This window comes from Mesocricetus auratus, unplaced genomic scaffold (assembly GCF_017639785.1).
Source record: "Mesocricetus auratus isolate SY011 unplaced genomic scaffold, BCM_Maur_2.0 Super-Scaffold_100008, whole genome shotgun sequence".
Lineage (NCBI taxonomy): Eukaryota > Metazoa > Chordata > Mammalia > Rodentia > Cricetidae > Mesocricetus > Mesocricetus auratus.
In genome coordinates, this window is record NW_024429192.1 from 42,897,677 (window position 1) to 42,912,428 (window position 14,752).

The 14,752-nt window shown below is 41.7% G+C and overlaps 1 protein-coding gene across 3 annotated transcripts in view; it reads left to right on the forward strand.

The window, feature by feature from the left end:
• Positions 1 to 14,752, forward strand: part of Hhla2 (HERV-H LTR-associating 2) — a 92,769-nt gene that overhangs the window by 17,371 nt on the left and 60,646 nt on the right. The window lies entirely within an intron of this gene.

Consider the following 14,752-nt stretch of genomic DNA (forward strand, 5'->3'; position numbering starts at 1 on the left):
CAAAGGACCCAATTAAAAAGTGGGCTGCAGAACTAAATAGAGAGTTTTCAATAGAGGAGTCTAAAATGGCTGAGAGGCACTTGAGAAAGTGCTCAACATCCTTAGCCATCCGGGAAATGCAAATCAAAACAACTCTGAGATACCATCTCACTCCTGTCAGAATGGCTAAAATCAAAAACACCAATGACAATTTATGCTGGAGAGGATGTGGTGAAAGGGGGACACTCCTCCATTGCTGGTGGGAGTGCCAACTGGTTCAGCCACTTTGAAAAGCAGTATGGAGATTCCTCAGAAAAATGGGAATAAACCTACCACAAGACCCAGCAACTCCACTCTTAGGCATATACCCAAAAGATGCCCATTCATACAACAAAGATGTCTGTTCCACTATGTTCATAGCAGCTTTATTTGTAATAGCCAGAACTTGGAAGCAACCTAGATGTCTCTCACCCGAAGAGTGGATAGAGAAAATGTGGTACATCTACACAATGGAGTACTATTCAGCAGAAAAAAATAATGGAATCATGAGATTCGCAGGCAAATGCATGACACTAGAAGAAACCATCCTGAGTGAGGCAACCCAGTCACAAAAAGAGAAACATGGCATGTACTCTCTCATATATGGATTTTAGACATAGATCTGGGGAGTGCCAGCCTACAATCCTATGGCCAGACAGTCTGGGAAACAGAAACTACATTTAGTGGCTGGTTAAGTACTGAGCTGAACTCAAGAAAGCCAGTATCAGAGAGGGAGGACTGATGATCAAAGGGATTAAGACTGGGCTGGTTGAACCCCCAGAAACAGCTGACCAGACAAAGGTTAACTCTTGAATCCCAGGCTTCAGCCTGGGAATCCAGCATGGGACTGATCAAGACCCCCTGAATCTGGGTGTCAGTGAGGAGGCCTAGGTAATCTATTGAGCCTTGGGCAGCAGATCAGTACCCATCCCAAGTATACACACGGACTTTGGACTCCCATAGAACAATGTGAGGTGCACTCTCACCCTGAACTCTTGGGGAAGGGTCTAGGCCCTGCCCTATATGAAATGACAGACTATGGACACCCCCATGGAGGGCCTCACCCTCCCTGGGGGAACGAGGGGATAACGGGGGGGGGGGGATGGGGGGAGGGCACGGGAGGAGGGGAGGGAAAGGGAGAGGGACCTGGAACTGACTTGTGAAGCAACCTTGTTTCTTATCTAAATTTAAAAAAAAAAAGAAATGTTAAGCAAGCCACCAGGAGCAAGTTAGTAAGCAGCACCCCTCCAAGGCCTCTGCATCAACTTCTGCCTCCTGGTTTTGCCCTGTTTGAGTTCCTGTCCTGATTTCCTTCAATGATGAACAGCGATATGAAAATATAATCCAAGTAAACCCATTCCTCCCCAAGTAGTTTTGGTCATGGTGTTCTATCATAGCAACAGTAATTCAAATTAAGACTTTTTCTCAGTATTTTCCCTCTTTTGGGCTTCTCAAACCCCAGATTCTCTTTCCTTTCTTGCTCATGGTGCCTTAAGAAAGTGCATTAATAAGATGGGGAAGAGAGTTAGAGTCCAAAGGCCTAGGTGGGAAGGAAACAAGTCCCCCCTAAAATACTGTCAGCTAGTAAAGCAGGTTTTTGATTTTTGCTCAACTCTAGAAACATATTTGATTTTTTCTTTTTGATTTTTCAAGGCAGGGTTTCTCTGTGACTTTAGAGGCTGTCCTGGAACTAGCTCTTGTAGACCTGGCTGGTCTCAAACTCACAGAGATATGCCTGCCTTTGCCTCCTGAGTGCTGGAATTAAAGGCATGTGCCACCACCGCCCAGCATTATTTGATTTATATATATATATGTATATATATATTATTTTTAAATTTAAATTTAAATTAGACACAGGGTTGCTTCACATGTCAATTCCAGGTCCCTCCCCGTTTACCTCCCCTCCTCCTGTGCCCTCCCACCAACCCCCTCATATCCCCTCATTTCCCCAGGGAGGGTGAGGCCTTCCATGGGGATGTCCATAGTCTGTCATTTCATCCAGGGCAGGGCCTAGACCCTCCCCCAAGAGTTCAGGGTGAAAGCGCATCATCTCTCATTGTTGGATGGGAGTCCAAAGTCCATTTGTATACCCAGGATGAATACCCAAGGCTCAATAGATTACCTAGGCCTCCACACTGACACCCACATTCAGGAGGTCTTGATCAGTCCCATGCTGGATTCCCAGCCATCAGTCTGGGATTCAAGAGCTAACCCTTGTCAGGTCAGCTGTTTCTGGGGGTTAAACCAGTCCAGTCTTAATTTGATATTTTTTAAAGTGGGTACCTTGTTATGTTCCTTGAAACTGGCTTTTCAACTATTTTACTGAGAACAGAGTTAATCAAATGTGGTCATTTTATGACCAGCTCATTATCACGATTTTTACATTTTAAAAGGTGTTTATATGTATACGCCCATGCACGGATATGCTCATGTGCCTGTGTGACAGGAGCCATGTGACTTCTTCAAGGAACAATGCCTGGGAATAGCACCAGCATCTTTCCTTGTGGCAAAATCCCTAGAGACCCTGGTCCACTTGGCAAGGACCTATGAATAGTTTGCTGAATGATTCTGGGCATGCTACTGACCTGAACCAATCACAGTGGATCAAGAAGTGTAATATTACATATTTGCCTAACTGTTCTGGGAAGAATGACTGTAACCATAAGCACTTTAAAGAAATGCTGTTAACTAGATAGCTAATAGGAACATTAAAGGAACAGAGAATGAAGCAGAATCATAGAAACCCACTCTTCCCTCATTTCTACGAACTCTGCAAAGAAATTAAGGGAGTTATACCTAAGGATAAGGGATAACAGTGCCAACTACTAAGAGTAAGATTCTAAGTTATGATGCCTATAGGATAAATTGAAAAACCTGGTATGCCCCCAGAGAGGACAGAGTAGTATAAAACATAGAATGGATTGATCCAGCTTTGGCTGATGAGTTGATCATGAGGATGACATAGATATTGATAGTATTCAGGAAACTGTACTGGTCTGCCCTTGGGGTTCTGACAGGATACACCCTCAGCTGCAGCCACTAAGAGCACCACCTGTGGACAGGGCCCTTTTAAAAGGGCCCTGTCCACCTCCTCTCCCTCTCTCTCTCTCCCCTCTTCCCTCCCCTCCACCTCTCTTTCTTTCTCTGTTACTTTCTCTCTCCTTCTATACCTGTCTCTCTGTCTCTCCCTCTCTCTGCCTTTCTCTTCTTTTCTACCCTCCTGTCCCCAGAAGCTGGTCTCTCCTTCTCCCTTTCCCATTCAATTTCCTCCAATTAAAAAAAACCTTCATACAAGCCCTGTCTCATGGTATCTTCCTCTTGTTTGCTGCTTTTTAAATTATAACATATATAAATATTAGCCACAAGAGACAAAACTGTCTCCCACCCTGCATAATGCTGTAACTACATGTGCTGCCAACTGGATAGTGTTCTGCCTAGAGGTGTGCCTAGTTAGAAAATTTCCTTTGTAGCTTGCTAGACTACTGATCCTTCTGACTTTTGAGATACAGGCTGATAGGGGAATGGCTACTCATGAGAGAGTTGGGAGGTAGAAGTATCCAAACTGTTAATTATTGTAACCTTTTTATTTTTTGTTGTTTTTTTCATATTTTTTTAACTTTTTATACATGTTACTCTCAGTTCCCTCTCCCCTCCTTCCCCTCCCCTCAATCCTTCCAATCCCTCACCCCCACTTCATCCCCCCTCTGCTCCCCAGGGAGGGCAAGGGCTTCCATGAGGGATTTTCAGAGTCTATCACATCATCCTGGGAAGGGCCTAGGTTCTTCCCCATGTGTCCAGGCTGAGAGAGAGCATCCCTCCACGTGGTGTGGGTTCCCAGTGACCCTCTTTATGCCAGGAATAAATACTGCTCTACTCTCCAAGGTCCCACAGATTGCCAAGGCCTCCTCTCTGTCACCCAGGTTCGGTGGGAGGGATGTCTGGATCAGTCCCATGCTGGCCCTTCAGTCATCAGTCTGGGGTCCATGTGTTCCCCCTTGTTTAGGTTAGCTGCCTCTGTGGGTTTGCCAGCCTGCTCTTGATTCCTTTGGTCATCACTCCTCTTTGCAACTGGGTTCCAGGAGTTCAATTCTGTTCACAGCTGTGGGCGTCTGCCTCTGCCTCCATCAGCTACTGGATAAGAGTTCTAGGACGGCATATAAGGTAGTCATCATTCTCATTATCATGGGAGGGCATTTAAGGTAGCCTTAATGCTGTACACTTTTATTTTTAAAGAAACTTAGCAAGTAAAAACTGTTCATACAAATCATTGAAACTATATAAGATGGCTCAAACTATTCAGGGCCACTTACTTGGATGACAACAGGTCATCACAATCCCTTCTTAGCACCAACTCCACACATGCGTTCCAGGTTCTTCAACCCATCTGCAGCAAGGCCTCCAGCACCTGTACATGTCTTCAGATGCTCTGGAGCTAGAGTTACAGGTGGGAGCTGGGAGATAAACACAGGTTCTCTGCAAGAGCAACAAGCACTCTTAACCACTGAGCCATCTCCTCAATTCCAGATTACATTTTACAATTAACTATAACCATTAAGTTCTCTTTCATGTGTGTTTGTATGTGTGTGTGTGTGTGTGTGTGTGTGTGTGTGTGTGTGTGTTGGATTAGAAATTATGAGTTAGGACACTCACAGTATCTCTTCTAAGTGGGGTGTCTCAGCCTACTTCATGCCACAACCTGTCTTATGTCAGTTGTGGTAATTCTCATGCCTTCTGCTAGGCCCACATTAATGCCTGGCAGTGCTGGCTCTAAGCCTCAATCCACTGCCTTATTGTACTTTCCCATGGCTGCTCCAAGTCAGTCACTGAGCATGGTTAGCTATAATATATGATCCTTCCATGTGTACTCATTTATGACTACCCTCAACTAATGTTTCCCTCGAAAGTCTCCAATGTAGGTGGGATTCAAGGGCACTGAGATGCACTGTGGAAGTCTAAGTAATTTATTAGAAGAGTTGTTAATGCCATGGACAGATAGATGAACAGACGACAGGGGGTCTGAAGAGACTTTAGACTTCTGCAGCAGAGATAGATAGTAGGGTGGGGCTCTGAGGAGAGGATTTAGGCCCCACATGGGTCTTATATGTTTTTGAGGATGAGGGTGATTTCACAGTGCAACCCTCTAGGCACCCTCATAGATTCCCTTCCAGGAGGCAAGAAAGGGATTTTAGAGCAGAAATTCTCTTTCATATAAACTCATTTCCCTTGGTGAGAGATCTGGCAACTGGAAGTCTATTAGATAGGGAGTCATACTGCCTGTCAGTATTTATGAGGGGAAGACAACGGCAAGTATGTCTTATAGCCTGTGCTACAGCTAGACTTTGACCAGATATTCTTATGCCTAGGAGTCTGGAGTGAGACCTCACCATGGGTCTCACTGAAAGTTCTTTGGAACTCCCCTGATATCTGAGACCTTTCTTCCCTGTTTTTTGTCATGGTTCACCCTCCCTCCTGTAGCACCATGCTTTTCCCTGGAAAATATTTTCCTAATGGATCTGTTGCATTGATCCATCCTCTTCTAGAAGAATTCAAGTAGCACACACATCCAGTAAGTGGCTATTACAAATTATAAAACCTATTCGCAGAAACTCTGTGTCTACCAGAAGATCTCATAGGTACTAGGTGTTCTTGGAGGAGAAGATCCCTAGATGCAGAAACTGAAATTTGCTAATCTAAGTACTCTCAGAGTCTCAGGCTTCTAGTCTATTTCCATGCGGGAACAGAAGTGTTTGTTCATTCACAGGTGAAAACATATTTTGAGCATCTCTTATGGCAGTTAACAAGTCCTTCAACACTGATAGAATTAATCATCATTAAAGCACTTGTATTAGCAACTTCTACAGTAGAGTCTTGGAATGCGTGTTCTGAACAGTTGTTCAGACATTGCTCCCCCCTCAGGTAGCAGAGTAAAAGCAATGCACACACTCATCACATGGTCTGTGCTTAAGCATTGTATTGTATAGTATATTGTGAACCTTATTTATGTCAGTGAACTTCATAGCTAATTGTCAACTGGTCAGTTACATAAGATCAATCTGAAAAACAACGCATTTGGTTCCTATTGTCAATTACTGACTTCACAAAGTCTTTATAGTTTATACACTTTAATTCTTATCAATATTCTCTACAAGTAGAATCCATTTGTTGCCAAGTCATACAGGGAGTTCTAATTTGTAGAGTAGGCAGTGCTATATGTTTGGACTTTGTTCTTTTTTCCTGTATTTTCTACAGACAAAGTTAGTTGTAAAATGTAAGTGTGTAATTCAAAGGCAGTAGACAATTTTTGCACCCTCCACAAACGTTATGTTCTAGAGTTTAGAATCTTCCTGAGTTTGCCCTTCTCATTATTTCTACTTAGGCCTGTTCTTCCAATTGGCCAGTAGCCTCTGACAGCTGACTCTCTGAGTCCCATCTTCTCCCTGAAATTTGGGAGCATGTAGTCTAGAACTTAGGATGTCTCCTTGAGTTTCTTCTTGGTTTCTTAGCACTTTCATGATAAGGTGGGTCTCTTCATATAATATCAAATATAATATTATTTAAAAGAACCCAAAGTTTAAAGTTCAGTTTTGTGAAGAGAATGTGGTTACCACTATGAGGTGAGGGATTCTAGGGCAAGATGAAGTTAGTAGTGTCTAGAACTAGAAGTCTGTATCCTGTAGATTTATAAAAGCCACAGAGTATTTAGGAGAGGCCCTGATTTGAGTTCTAGGAATTTGAGCTTAACTACCAATGATGAATTTGCAAAAACAACTACAAACCATGTTAAGTACAGACCCGTAGGACTGTCCTGCATTTCTTGTTTCTAACCTCCCAGCTGCCGTGTTCCCACTCTCAGAAGTAAGTCAGAGCGAGCACTTTGCCAGGAGAAGATAGATCACGTGTACAGCGGGCTTCCTCGAAAAGACAGCAGGAGTTTTCAAGATCATCAGCTTCTTATGTGGGCCTGGCCGTCCAGAGCTCAGTGTTTGAAAAATGGTCCTATCTCCGAGCAGTGCGTCTGTCTAGATTTACTCTGCTCCTTTCTGGGTTGGCTTCCAGCTCTCCCTTGAGGGCGTCTGCACGCGGGAGTTCATTTACTCCTGAACTGTAGGAGCCCTCTTTCCCCTGCCACTCTTCTTGTTTTTGCATGCATTGTGGTGGAGCGCTTTGCCTCCCTCTCCCCCGCCCCAGCTTCTTAACAAGGGGAAGATGGGTTATTTCTGGGAGACTGTGTGATTCTGAAAATGTCATTCTGCCCTCGTAAGCTTTGAGGTGGATGTAATTCTAGGTTAAAGGTCATCTTCCATTAGAATTCACTGTGGCATAGAATTTTCTTTTTGCTCGAAAGTCATGCTGTTGTGAAGTTGAAAGTCGTTATGATCCGTGATCTTTTTCTTCTTGGGAGTCTGTAGAGTTGCCCCCCCTTCTGTTCTGAAGTATCAGAATGGAGACTCTTGAGTTTTTCCATCTACGGTGTCTGTTCAGAAAGGTTTTTCTGTCTTTGTATTTCAGTAATAGAGACATCTTGTATGTTCTGGAAATTTTGTAATTTCCCCTGACTTTCTGTTCTTCCTCTTCTTTCTGTCCTTCCCCCAGCTTTTAGAAAACTGTCGGCAGAGTTTCCTTTTCCTCCTGTTTTGTGCCCCTCCATCTTTTTACTCTGTCAAGCAGCGCTCCTTCCCTTTCCCTTTTGTTTCTAGTGACTCCACCTCTGCTCTTCCTGTCACTCCCAAAGTATATTGTCTGTTAGTTCTTATGGCATTTCACTCCTCTTTTATGGATGCAGCATTCTCTTATATCTCTGGGAACAAGACAGTTTTATCGCAGGCAGTTACTGTATTTGTTGGTTTCTTGCCTACATACTTATTTAATCAGGATGCCTTTTAGTGGAAGATGCTGTTGTGCTTTCATGACAGCGTTCCTCCTCGTCCCTGGAAGCCACTGAACGTCCCCTTAATATTAAGAATGGGAATCTAAGAAGCCTGTAGAAGGCTATGAGAGCCTGCACTTTGGACCATGCTTATCAAATAGGTTTGTTGCGGGCACTCTTCTGGCAGGGGATTGGAAGGGGCTTCTATACAGCAGTGGATTTATCAACTATTCACTCTTCTTCACACACCTGCATTAAACTGGATGTTCATGTTATTAATTTCTGGAGGGAACAAGCCTCCAGATATTCCCCCAAGTAGGCACAACTGCCCAGCAAAGAGGCATGGAGGAAAGAACCTGGAGAATAACTATAACTATCTTCTCTCACATGCTGTAATAGCATCTGTAGCCTTTTTACTTTTAGAAAGGACCTCACTATATAATCCTGGTTGGCCTGGAATTCTGGAGTTCCCTATGCAGACCAAGGTGTCTCCAGACTCATAGAAGTATGCATGCCTCTGCCTCCACAGTTATGGGATTAAAGGTGTTGCTGCTATGTCTTGCCTTGACTCCATTAAAAAATTGTTGACTGTGAGAGCTTTCCATTCCACTCCCTTTGAGCTAACTGAGAAGGAAGCTTTCCACTCCTTCCCTTGGCACAGCACAGGGTTCAGAGCACATAGATAAACTCTTCTACAGTTGTGTCTCATCTCCTAATACAAAATAGATTCAGCTGCTCCCATTTATATTATTCCCTGATGGGGGAAGTCCTTCTGTGTATATGTTTGTCTTATTATTTGATAAATAAAGCACTGTTGGACAACGGGAAAGCAAGATAGGTGAGACTAAGAGTCGAGGAGGATTCTGTGAAATGTAGTAAAGAGGAGAGAGTCGCCATGTGATCGTGGGAAGAGAGGAGTCCTCAGTAAGATAAATTCTTGTAAAAATATACAGAGTAGTAGTTATAGGTTATAGGTTAATACTTAACTCAGAGATAGCCATTAAGAAACCATAGCCAAGACCAACCATTTTATAATTAATAGACTGTCTTGTGTGTAATCTGGATTGGCTGGCTGGAAGAGTTAACACAACAATCCCCTGTTCTCTTCTTTGCTGCAGTCCTTCGGGTGCACTCATGAGTAGCTAGGTCTCTATTGTGCTCTTCTTAGGAAGGACCGTGGTGATGATGTATTTATTTCTTATTTCTGATGCATAGAAGATATCACCAGGATGTAGCACCAACTTTTTCTTTTTAACCCATTTTTAAATTACTTTATTTACATTTCTCTAATTAGATCATCTCCCCCTTCTCCTCATTTCAAACCATTTCATATATTCCTACTGGCTTTAATTAAATTTTATGGTCTTCTTTTCATTATTTTTGTTACATACACACACACACACACACACACACACACACACACACACTTCCAAATACATAAACACAACCTGCATGTTTCCAGAGCTGACCATTTGGTGTTGAATGATCCGTTGATGTGCGTTTCCCTGGGAAAGACTGGTTCTCCCACTCTCACCATCAACCTGTAGGTCTTCATATAGGGTCGAGGCTTCTTGGGCTTCCTCTCTTCCACTTGTCCATTGCTGTCATCCTCGTTCAGCTCATGTGTAGGCAGTCAAGTTGGTGAGATGCTGTGAGTACAGCTTCTGACAGTAGGAGATGCAATCTCATAGCACCTATTAACTGAGAAGGGTTCCTCTTCCCTGTATTGGATGGCTACAAGAAATTTTCTTCGGAGAGGGCTATTCTATCTTAATTTTCCTCTCACACACTTTCTACCTAACCAGTTCTAAAAGCAGTTTCCATGTTGTTTGGATACCCTCATACAAACTGGTTGACTCTCACATTTTTATAGTACTGTATATTAATTTTCTTAGATCTACTAAGTCATTTACTTCTTACCTATTGTTATTTTGTCCAAATTTTAGGCACTATTTTTTTCTTGCCTCTTTTGTTTCGCTGCTTTGTGTGTCTTAAGTGTTTTTGCCAAGTGTTTATTGAGTTAAAGAGATGAGAAAACGAGTAGAGGCACGTGTCTAATCTGTGATGTTGTCTCAGATTCCATGCACTCTGTCTTCACACCTTGTGTGTGCTGTTATCCCAGACTGCTGAATTCCAGAAGCACACACAGGCTTTGTTCTAATTGCTCTGACAGCACAGCTCAGCCATATTATTGGATTCTGATGCAATCTACTGTCCACGTTACTAAGAGCCTAATGTATAATTTCCCAGTCTATAGCTGACTCTTGAATTCAGTCATTTGGTTCACCTAAATTTGCTTCCTATTATTAATAGCACTCCATTGTAATGCAGATGCAAAGCCTTCAGCCAACAGTCTAGAAAGAAGCTACAATGAAAGGGAATTTACTTCTCTCGCTAAAAAATCTTGTTTAAAAAATGTGATTGTTTGTTTGAAAACAATGATTTCATCTATTGGTAATATTATTTTGTTTTCATAGTTAATTTATAGATGAGTAAAGGTCGTTCTTATTGTTAAAATACAATTCCAAAGTAATCTTAGCAATAAAAGTATAAAGATGCAAATTAATTCTTTTTAGCTATAGAGACCAGAGTTCTAGTGTCTGCTCCAAGTTAGTGAGTTAGATTAAATGTATTATATATCCTTAAAAATGTCTGCATGATATAATCACAGTAGGAGTGTGTGAGCTTAAAAACACAAAGAAGAGCACATTCTGTCTGCTGTTCTGCACGAGATCATATTTAACTGTGTTTCTGAAGATTAGTCTATAGACACACACACAATTACATCTGCCTTATTCTCTTACTGTCTTTCATGGGCTAGAATAAAATAAAGACATATATGAAATGGGGCATAGCTAAACAAATCAGTGGGCGTTAAAAAGCCTCTCAGATTAGCCAAGCAGGTAGAACACTCTCAAGATGCTGCAAAGCTCCTTCAGATCCCTTCCACTCAGTAGTGTCTCTGCCTCCCTCATATGATGCCTCTCCTTACTGTCTGTGGAAATCCTTTCTTTGTTTGTTTTTATGTTACTTCCTAAATATGGAGCCTCTTGCATTATGGTTAAGACTCGCCTGCTTTTGTAATCCTAGGTAACTAGAGTTAGACAATAGGAGTTGCTCTGTGTCTCACTTGTGGGTCTCATTTGTCCTTCCTGTTTTGTGTGTCCCTTTCCTGCCTTGCCCAATCTTCTTATATCATGATCTTACTAAAATTTATTATTCCATTTTTCTTTACTCACTGTATTAGTTACTTTTCTTTTGGCTGTGACAAAATAACTAGAAAAAAATTAAAAAGAAATGTAGGGGTGAGTCCACGCCTCTCATCTTCCCAGCTTGTGTGTAAGTTCTATCCGGTTAATAAATATATTAATTTCTCTGTTGCATTGACTCCCTCATCAAAGAAAGGGTTCATTTGCCTCACAGTTCCTGCCAGGGAACTCAGCAACCAGAACCTAGGACAGCTGGTCACATTGTGTTCCTAGTTGAGGAGTAGAGAGAGTTTGAAAGCTTGTACCTAGCGTTGCTTTCTCCATTTTGCTTAGTATGGGACCCCAAGCAATGGAATGGCACGGCCCTCATTTAAGGGTCTACCTTATTTCTATGGTTACTACAGATCCCATTTGCGAACAATGAACTTCAACTATTTACTCCCTCACATTCCTCTGCAGAATTATTACCTGTAACCTTGGTTCTCAGGACCACAGGTCAGTTGGTATTTTTTAAATTTAGTTTAGAAACAATCTTATTTTACATGTCAGTCCCAGTTCCCTCTCCCTTCCATCCTCCCATGTACCCCCACTGACCCCCCATCCAATTTCCCATCCACTCCCCAGAGAGGGTGAGGCCTTCCATGGGGGATCATCAAAGTCTGTCATATCATTGGCCCTCTCCCATGCATCTAGGCTAAAAGAGTATCCCTTCATGGGGAATGGGCTCCCAAAATCCATTTGTGCACTAGGGATAAATACTGGTTTCACTGTCAGAGGTTCCATAGACTGCCCAGGCCTCCTAACTGAAACCCACATTCAGAAGGCTTGGTTCAGTCCAATGCTGGTTCCCCAGTTTTACGACTGGGTTCTTTGTGCACCCACTTTCTCAGGTCAGCTGTTTCTGTGGGTTTACCCAGCATGGTCTTGGCTCCTTTGTTCATCCTTCCTCCCTCTCTACAACTGCATTCCTGGAGTTCTGCTTGAGCTTAGCTGGAGATACCTGCATCAGATACTGGATGAAGGCTCATGCTTGTTTTTCTGTGACTGTGTTACCTCACTCAGGATGGTTTCTTCTAGTTCCATCCATTTGCCTGTGAATTTCAAGATTTCATTGTTTGTTTCCTCTGAGTCTCTCAGGTTTCTGTTTTCTCCAAGGCTGTTGGGTCTCTCTGCCCGTTGGTATCTTACTGTCTTCATGAGAAATGGAAGATTTCTTTTAGCCTTTTAAACATTTGAGGCCATTATTGTCCCTTCCTGTCTTTCATTCATATTTAAAATATGAGTGTCAATAATGTATTCAACTTATGTTAGAAATGTTTACACTTTAAACCTTTTGGCATTATTGCCACTATAACACACATTTAAATTAGCCACATGCTTCACATGTAAATCCCAGTTCCCTCTCCCTTCCCTCTTCCTGCACCTCCCACCGTCCCCTCCCCCCCCAGCCTCCCACCCTATCGCCACTTCCTTCCACATAGGGGATATCTAGAATCTGTCATTTCACTCAGGGCAGGGTCCAGGCACTCCCCTAAGAGTCCAGGCTGAGAGAGCATCCCTCTTTGTGCTATGGGCACACAATATCTGTTTGTATTCCAGGGATAAACACTGATCCACTGCCCAGGGCCCCATAGGTTGCCCAGGCCTCCTCACTGACTCTAACACTCTTATCTCTTTATTTCTATTACCTGTGTTTAAAAGTCAAGCATCTTTCTAATATTTACTGTTTTAAAGGCAGTCTGTCTTTTTTTTTTTTTAATCTTTTCTGGTTAAATACTTTCTTTTCCTTTATTTGTAACATTTTACCATGACAACTTATTTTTTTTTTATGTTTGAGGGTGACAATTATTTCTGAATCTTAATGTCTACATTTTAGAGAACTTTTTAAATCATTATTTCTTCAAATAGTTTTTATTCGCAGTTTTTCCTTTTCATATAGTATCCTTTGTCTCTTGTCTTTCATCCTAATGTCTCTGTCATTTGGTTTCTTTTTGCTTTTTTCTGGGAGGTTCTTTCTGACTAACCAGAATCCAACCAAATTTCTCCTTTATTATTATTTGTTTATACTGCTAAATGCCTCAGTCTTATTTCCTTGAACAAAATGAGTGTTTTAAAAATTGTGTTTAAGACCTCCAGTATTTTAAGTTTTTCTGGCCATTTGGTTATTTTCTTGTCTCTGAGTACTTGTTATATTTTTGTGGTGTGTCACAAATTATTTGCAAAATATAGGAGTAATTTTCAACCTGGAATAACATTCCTCAAAGAGGATTTATGTTCTGTTTTGCCGGGACACTTGTCCCTGGGATCAAGTTAATTTAATTTCATTAACATAACCTGTGGAAAAACACTAACTTGCTCAAGGTGAGAGGATAGTGGCCTCTTTTGAATTATACCAAAGTCCACCAAGCATAATTGGTGTTCTGTAGTGAGTTTGGAGATAAGCAAATCAGAGTTTAGTATGATTAGTATAGATATCTATTTTATATATACAGATTCATTTTAATTGCTTTCCAAATATCATTAAGATAACGTTACAGCAATGAATCTGAGGTTGTTGTATAATTGTCCCAGGGCTTCAGATACAAAGATAGGGCAGAGAGGAATTGTGTATTTTGGTCATGGAATAACTTGGGCTTCAAGTCTGTCTTCTGATTTTGGTCATCTAATATCTAAGCCAATTCTGCTGAACTTCATTATATTCCTGGCTTCTCAGGATGTATGTAAGTAAAAGACAATGTTATGAGTAGAATTATTTGGCTTCTTTTTTGAGGGACAACTTTTGTGAATGGTCACCAGGCTAACTAAAGGAATGCACTTGTATACACACTCATTCTTACATAAATAGGCCACGTACAAAAATTAGAAACTTGGATCCTCACATGAGAGACCTGTTTGTCTGTTGATGGAAGCATCTAAGCTGATCCCCTCCCCTCCTATGAAATACAGAGCGGTAATGATCATGGAAACATGTGCACCTCTGTGCTATGGTGTACAGTCCTTTGTGACTTTCAGTTTCCAAATTGACTCCCACTGTGGTTGTACTAGTAAACATTCCTATCAACAGGTGTACATGAGATGGAGGGCAAAGCTTTTAAGAATAGTGATGTAGAGAGTACCAGAACACTTGTGATGGGAAGAGCAAAGGAGAACCATAGAGGGTGTAAGTGTGGAAAGGGAGTAAGGGGGAGATGAGGAGGGTTTCTCAGCTAAAACTAATCATGCACAAAAGGAAACCTATAGTTTATATGCTAATTAAAAATAAAAAGGAAATTGGGTGGGTATCATTCATTGTTATCACAGTCAATTTAGATTAGGATAGCAAATCATTTTATGGAATGGTAAATTTTGATATTACTTGACATGGACAGTTATGAGTAGAATTTTATTTTATTTCTTTAATTTTGTATAATGATTAGAAGTTTTTAAATGTGTTACCTACATATCACCTTTGTAACTACTGGGATATTAGTGAGTTACTTTTGTGTCGCTGTGACCAGAAGCAACTAAACGAAGGTGAGGCTCCCCCATAGCTAGAAAGGCGTGGCAGAGTGGCTCAGTCTCATGATGGTGTGAGCATACATCTGCCATGCCTTTCTAGCTATGGGGGACTACAACCTGCTCAAACCACGAACCAATGAAACCTCACCTTCGTTTAGTT